The following is a 7,054-nucleotide window of genomic DNA, read 5'->3' on the forward strand; positions in this document are numbered from 1 at the left end:
TGTCTCAGACTGCTGAAGCACCTTTTGTCCATTAGCTCTTGGACTGCTGCTATTGTGGGTGGGGGAGTTCTGAACTTGGACTGTGTGTTGTCCTGGACTGCAGTTTGGTGTTGTGCCTTCAGCTGACTTCGGGTGAGTACTGCAGTGAATGTTTTCTTCGGCATTTCTAGTGACATTGTATCTTGCTTGTGCAGTAATGCCTTTTACTGACTGTGCTGGCTACTGAAGGAATTACACACCACATTGCCACTTGGAAGTTTCAGTTAGGTCTTCAGGACTGGCCTGATATCTGCTATGTTCACAGCACTTGGAATGCATCACCAATCTCAGTCAATGCTGCTCTGGATTTTGCCAGCTCCGTTTCCTTTAAGGGTTTGGCATCCATAACTTCCATGCTGTATGGCACACAAGATGATCTGGCTATCAGCTACGTGATGCCACTTCTTGACCTCGATTCGGCAGTGCTTTTGGAAGTAGTTCTTCATCCGTGCTGCAAAGACTGCTGTGCACCTCTTCAACTTGACTTGTGGTCAAGAGGGTTCAGCTTGGCCTTGGCCTCAACCAGCTTCACGATGACACCGTGCCTACAGCTCCACCTCAGGTACCGCACAGTACCAGTAAGGTAGAGTAGAATAGAGTAAGGTAGATGCTTGGCTTAACAGCTCTCTTCTGGTGAGTGGTTCTCTCACTGTCTGGTTCTGGCCGAAGCACATTTCTTTTTTCTTCTTGGAGAAGTTGATCTCCGCTGATGCCTGAGATAAGTGGTGAATTCTGGGTACTGTGGGCATAGTCCCCGGGGGGCTGGTCCTGATGGCCTGGATGGGGATTCAGAGTGGCGGTCTGGTCCGTGGTTCCTTCGGCTTCCTTGGGGTGGGTGGCCAGCACGGTCAGTGGAATACCTTACTGTGCAGACAGGAGGTGGTGTTGCTGGAGTGTAGAGGAGGGCATTCACTGCAGTGCTCGCCTGAGCTCAGCTGTGGCCACGGCACCCAGTTGCTGTCTGGAACGGCGTGTGGTCCAGGTCTGGGGTTGCTCCACCAGCAGTGGTAGCAGTCCAGGAGCTGTTTGATGAAGGGCACTTCGGCCGTCTGGGTCAGTTGGTCAGGGCAGTTGCATGGACATGGGGAGTGACTGTCGGATTCCTGAGTGTTGGGAAGGGAAATGGGGGGAATGTGTGCAGGGGCCTTTGAAGAGGACAGTGGAGATTTCAAAACAGTCAACATCTAAAATCTACCCCCTCAAAAGACTGCAAGAAATGCAAGCACAAGTCAGCCTGTTCTGAAGTCCTGGAGCCAACTTACAGGCCCGAACCTGTTCATTCACAGCAAGTGGCACACTACTAGAAGAAATGTTGCTGTTGGAGATGTAGTGTGGCTCTGCGACCAAAATGTCTTACGAGGAAATTCAAGCTCGCAAGAGTGCAAAGTCCAAAGGCATTGTCCAGGATGAAATTCCCTCCAAGTGGATGTGCTCAAGTGAAAATTCCAAAGCAAACCAGGAAGTCCTGGGACCCGCAAGGTACCACACTGCATCGGGATGTGCGACCGTTCCTCTTCCAAGTTAGCAGAAACCAGCTTGCCTGATGGGTGTGATCTTCCTGCGTCACGCCATGCCAAGATCGAGTGGGAAGTGTCGCGGCAGGTGGTGTCTGCCTGGGCAGACTCGCTGATTGACAACCTCCACAGGTCCTTGCTGCACTGGATGTGTGGGGTGAGTAAAAAGTCAATGTACTGTAACTTTTTTTTTAAACTAAGAGAATGCCTTTAAATTGTGTACCTTCAGTGTCACATTGGTGTCTGATTAAGACTAAAGATCTCTCTCCTCTCTCTCTCTCTCTCTCTCTCTCTCTCTCTCTCTCTCTCTCTCTCTCTCTCTCACTCACACTCACACTCACACACAGTGAGAATAATTATTTCAATCTTTGCTGATTTTGTGGCTTTGTTATGGACATTCTAACTCACCAGAAATAAAACCCCAATGAAACCACAAAATGATTCAAAGATCTGTGACCTTAAAATTATTTTGGTCTATCTACTTAAAGAAGGCTCAAAGTGCTGCACATGTTGGCAACAGTGCTGAATGTAGCTTAACTCTTACACTGCTAAAATGTGCACATAGACACTTTGGACACTTCTCTAGTTTTGATCGTGTGTGTGTGTGTAAGTGGATGGGGAGATCTGACCCTGTGAATATATGTATGGTGAATATTTGTGAATATACAGTATGTGTAATGTCCTTGTGTCTGTATTTATGTATGTATGCTACTTGACACCTTCATTTCCCTCTGGATCAATAAATGATACTCTACTACAGTGATTCTTAACCTGGGGTGCGCCAGAGATTTCAGGGGGTGCGCGGAATTGAGTGTTGAGGTTGTGACAAATTCTGCTTCCAAACATTATAATTAAATTTGGTCTTAATTTGGCCTAAACATGTTTTCGTCCCCATGTAAATTCATTAAAGTATTGATTAATTACAATGATTCTTACTTTAGACATTAATCACTTAACTTAAATCATTTTTTTGGTGCGTATACACGTGTAGACATTTGGGATGGGGGTGCGCGGCTTGTCTTGGGAACAGCTAAGTGGGTGCGTTCAGAAAAAAAGGTTAAGAACCACTGCTCTACTACATCATGCTGAAGTGCTCTGGGCATTCAAAGACAGAGCGTTGAAATGTAGCTGCTGCTGGCAGCTTGCGCTGTCTGCTCTACGAAATCAACCATAGAAAATGCTCCGATTTTGTTGAACTGGATAGATAGATAACGGGAAGCATCATGGGAAGGGGCAAGTCTTTGTGCAATGTCAAGAGGTCCAAGTCAAGTCTATTGATGTTCAAGTCTAAGTCAAATCACAAGTCATTTGACATTTTGTCAAGTCATCATATTAATCACTTGAGTTGGACTCGAGTCCAAGTCACATGACTCGAGTCCACAACTCTGGAGCAGAGTAGAGCAGACGTTTCAGGGTTTTGCCTTCATTGGTGCTGTGTGCTCTCACCTGTGCACTGATGAAGGCAGAACCCTGAAATATCTGCTCTGCTCTGCTTTCAGGGGGAAAAACTCATTGTGCTTGACATTCCTGTCTCTTTTAGTGTGAAAAAAAAATCAAGGGAGAGAGCAGGTTTGCATTCAAATTCATCATTCATTCTAATATTCAGCTCTGAAAACGATTTGCTTCTTTCAGATGTTCTACTCTGGAGCTGAAATGAACCATGTCAGATCCTTCGCCCCTATTGTGTTCAAGAGGAACTTCATGAACCACTGGGTTAGAAAAAATACCTGTATGTATGTGGTCTGCACTGTTTGTGTGTCAAGAAGTATTCAATTTAATCAGTCATTACATGTTGTATTGGTGTTTTGCAGACGGTGCCATGCACTGTATATCTTAAGATTGTTCTGTCTGCTTTAATGTCTCTGCAGCTTAAATGTAACTATAATATGGTTGTAACTATATGTAACTATAATCTGTTCTTCCCTCCTTGTGCAGGTCTGTTAGGTAGGTTTCATGATCTGTGGCACTATGGGCGCTATCATGTACGACTTCATGCTCTTCGCCCTTACGTTTGGCCTGGCTGAGAGGCTAGCCACCCTCAAAGGCAGATGGCCCCCGGAGTTGAACTAGCAGGACACCTGCGGGCAGCCCATCAAGCTCAGCACCCAGGCCCTATAAGCCTGCTGCCCAGCCAAGAGAAAGAGCCAGCCAGCCTCCATCGTTCCTCACTGCGTGGTGTGAGTAAAGTCAATGTAACTTTTATGTTAACATTAATGTTTTTAACCTAAGACTACTTAGTTTCAGTGTCACATTGTTGTCAGATAAATCTCTCTTGCGCTCTCTCTCTCTCGCTCTCTCTCTCTCGCTCTGTCTATATACTGTAGCTCCAGCTTGGCATGGCCACCACGGTGGAGGTCTCCCTGACCATGCAGCTGGTCATCTGCATCTCCTCTGTGATGGATGGCAGGAAGAATTGATGCATGGATCCCATGACCATTGGCTTCTGTCACCATGGCACACCCCATGAGGGTGAGTCTCAAACACATACACTCATATTGCTCCCTCTTTCTAATAGCACATAAATGGGTGCATCAAAATAGGGGGACAGCGCTGGACTGAGTCACCAGGTACAGTAAGCATTTCATCCCTTGCTGATTTTGCTGGTTTGCGTACTAATAAAGACATGAATAGTCTAATTTTAATGGTAAGTGACTGTGTATTCTAACACTGAGAGACAGAATATCAAGAAGAAAATGCAGAAAATAACTTCAAAGAATATATTAATTTTGTCCTTTCATTGAGGGAAAGTATTTGATCCCCTGCCAACTGTTAAGAGTTCTGGTCCCGAAGACCAGATAGGCACCTCCAATCAACTTGTCATCTGAATTAAAGACTCCTGTAAATGGTCACCAGCACCAAATCAAACAATCAGAGTCCAAACTTGGCAACATAAGACCAAAGGATGTCAGGGACAGAACTTTAGACCTGAACAATGCTGAAAGGTGCTACAAAACCACAAGCAAGAGGCGGTCAACTGTTGGTCATTTTGTATTTCTTAACTTTTGGATCAACTTTTTCAATCTGCCTGCCTGGGATTCACACAAGATTTGACTTTGTGGGGAATCAATGTAATGGTGAGAGCACCCTGGGACTGCACTGGCGGAGCTAGGCAATGATCTCAATGCAGCTGGAACCTCCACCACTGGTATCTCAGACACTAAGCAAAACTATTGGTAACACTTGGCACAGATGATTACATTTCTTGTCACAACCTGCCTCAAGTGCCATGACACAGAAAGGGGACAGACAAGAGTGTAACTGTTTACAGATATTTTTTTTCTATAATCCCTGTTCCAACCCAGAGCCCATACAGGTAGAGGGAGAGAGAGCAGAGTAGCCTCAGCCAACCTAGCCTGCTATTACAGCGCAGGCCCTGGCTAGCTCTCACAGGCAGACCGACAGACGGACAGACAGAGAGGCAGAGCGAGTGAAAGGGAGGCCCAGGTGCCCTTTAAGGGCTGGCCTCCACCTGCTCCGGATCAGTCATCATGATCAGCTACAATCAGCAGCACATGTAATGCAAACAGAAAGGCAGAGACAGAAGCACAGACAGACAGAGATACAGAGACAGACAGAGACACCTAGTGTCCTGGTGGAACCCTGCAATGGTAACTTTGATGTTCATTGGCACACCTCAGGTGGCCCTGCACAGGTTCCTACTCAAGCAGACTGATATAGGATATGATTATGAGGTGCAGATGAAGCCAAAATCAAACTGTTTGGCATGAACACATCTCACTGTTTGGAGGAAGAGCCTTACTGCCTATGATCCCAAGAACACCCTCCTCACCATTATGCATGGAGGTGGAAACATTGTGGTCTGAGGGTGTTTGTCTGGCCAAGGCACAGCACAACTACATGGCGTCAACAATAAGATGAAGGGAAACATGTATCAATCCTGAGTGCAAAGTTCCTTCCCTCCACCAGTAGACTGAAACTTTGCCATCGATGGGTCTCCCAACAAGACAATAATCCACAACATACAGCCAAAGCAACATAGGAGTGGCTCAAGTGGAAGCACCATAGAGGTATAACATTAGACTAGAGGTCACTGGCAATTTGCGACAGCACTGGAAAACGGCAAGTGCAGCCTCCATTTTGTGTAGGTAGTGTAGTTACTTCAGTCAAAGCAAATCAATGGAGAGCATTCCGACCACTGTCCAAAACTGGATTAAGACTGTGTGAATATGAAGAGACGCATTAATCAAGGGCCAGATTTTAAATTTCAGGCTAAATTTCTACTTAGTCATGTGAGTCGACAACACCTGCCAGGATTGTCATGAAAAAGGGGGTGGGGTCACTTCTAGTCTAATGTTCTATCTCTATGGGAAGCACATTAATGTTATGAAGTGGCCTAGACGGTCTCCAGACATGTACCCTACAGTAATCGTATGGAGGGAACTCAAGCACCCATTTGCCAAGCCACATTCACTAAATCTCAATTATTTACAGACAGATGATCTGCAAAGAAAATTGGGCAAAATACCCTTCTGATGTATGCACAAACGTCATCAACTTAACGAAACGTCTGACCTGTGAGCAAGGGCTTTTCCAACTAGTACTTTGTATTTCATTGAGGGGAATTAAGTATTTGACCCCTTTTGCCAAACACAAATGTATTAAAATAATACATGGTGCACCTTTAAAGAATATAATATTAAGTAGTTTATTTCCAGAATTCATGCTGCCCATTCACACGTTACATTTTTCAGGAATACTGAAACTGAACCATCAGCTTCAAATTCTAAGTATTCATTATGACTGGGGAAATTGCACTTTTCATGCATGAATTGTCCAACATTTTGAATTTCCAGAAATAGACATTTTTAGCTGCAAAAAATCTGTACTTTGGTCATACTAGTAAATATTAGTTCATTATTTAGTAAATGTTCATGAAAAGATCCAATTTGACAGTACTGCACAGTTTCAATGACCAGCATAGTTGCAATACCTACTCTGGCCACAATCTTACCAGTGCACCTTTTAATGTTATTTTCTGGATTTTCTTTTTGATATTCTGTCTCTGTTAGAATGCACCTACCATTAAAGTTATAGATTAGACTGATGTCTTTATCAGTTGACAAACCAACAAATTCAGCTAGGGATCAAATACTTTTTCAATGTGCGAACCTACTCTTACCCTTGAACTGTTCTATTGGGGTCCACACACATGCTTATTTCTCTGCACATCCAGGCCGCAACAATATCTTGCTTCCTTACTTTTTTACGTTAAAGCTAATACTCAACTCTGAACACTATTTGTTTCAGATGTTCCACACCGGAGCTGAAATGAACCCTGACAGATCCTTCACCCCTGCTATGTTCAAGAGGAACTTCATGAACCACTGGGTAAGAACAATGTATGCAAATTATGCATTTAAAAACGTGCGTATACCCTCCCATTGTTTGTAAACTACTTTCAGGTCAGATATAGAATTATGTGGTCTGCACTGTTAGTGTATCAAGAAATGTGCAACGTGGTCTGCAGTACTTTTTGTGTG

General features: G+C 44.5%; 1 long non-coding RNA gene across 1 annotated transcript; it reads left to right on the forward strand.

Moving 5' to 3' along the window:
- The first annotated feature begins 3,606 nt into the window (after positions 1–3,606).
- On the forward strand, positions 3,607–6,866 carry LOC134450713 (uncharacterized). The gene is made up of 3 exons (XR_010035151.1): positions 3,607–3,730; positions 3,878–4,022; positions 6,822–6,866. It is a non-coding gene; the product is annotated as an uncharacterized LOC134450713 (long non-coding RNA).
- The last annotated feature ends 188 nt before the right edge of the window (positions 6,867–7,054 follow it).

This window comes from Engraulis encrasicolus, chromosome 6 (assembly GCF_034702125.1).
Source record: "Engraulis encrasicolus isolate BLACKSEA-1 chromosome 6, IST_EnEncr_1.0, whole genome shotgun sequence".
NCBI classification, from domain to species: Eukaryota; Metazoa; Chordata; class Actinopteri; order Clupeiformes; family Engraulidae; genus Engraulis; species Engraulis encrasicolus.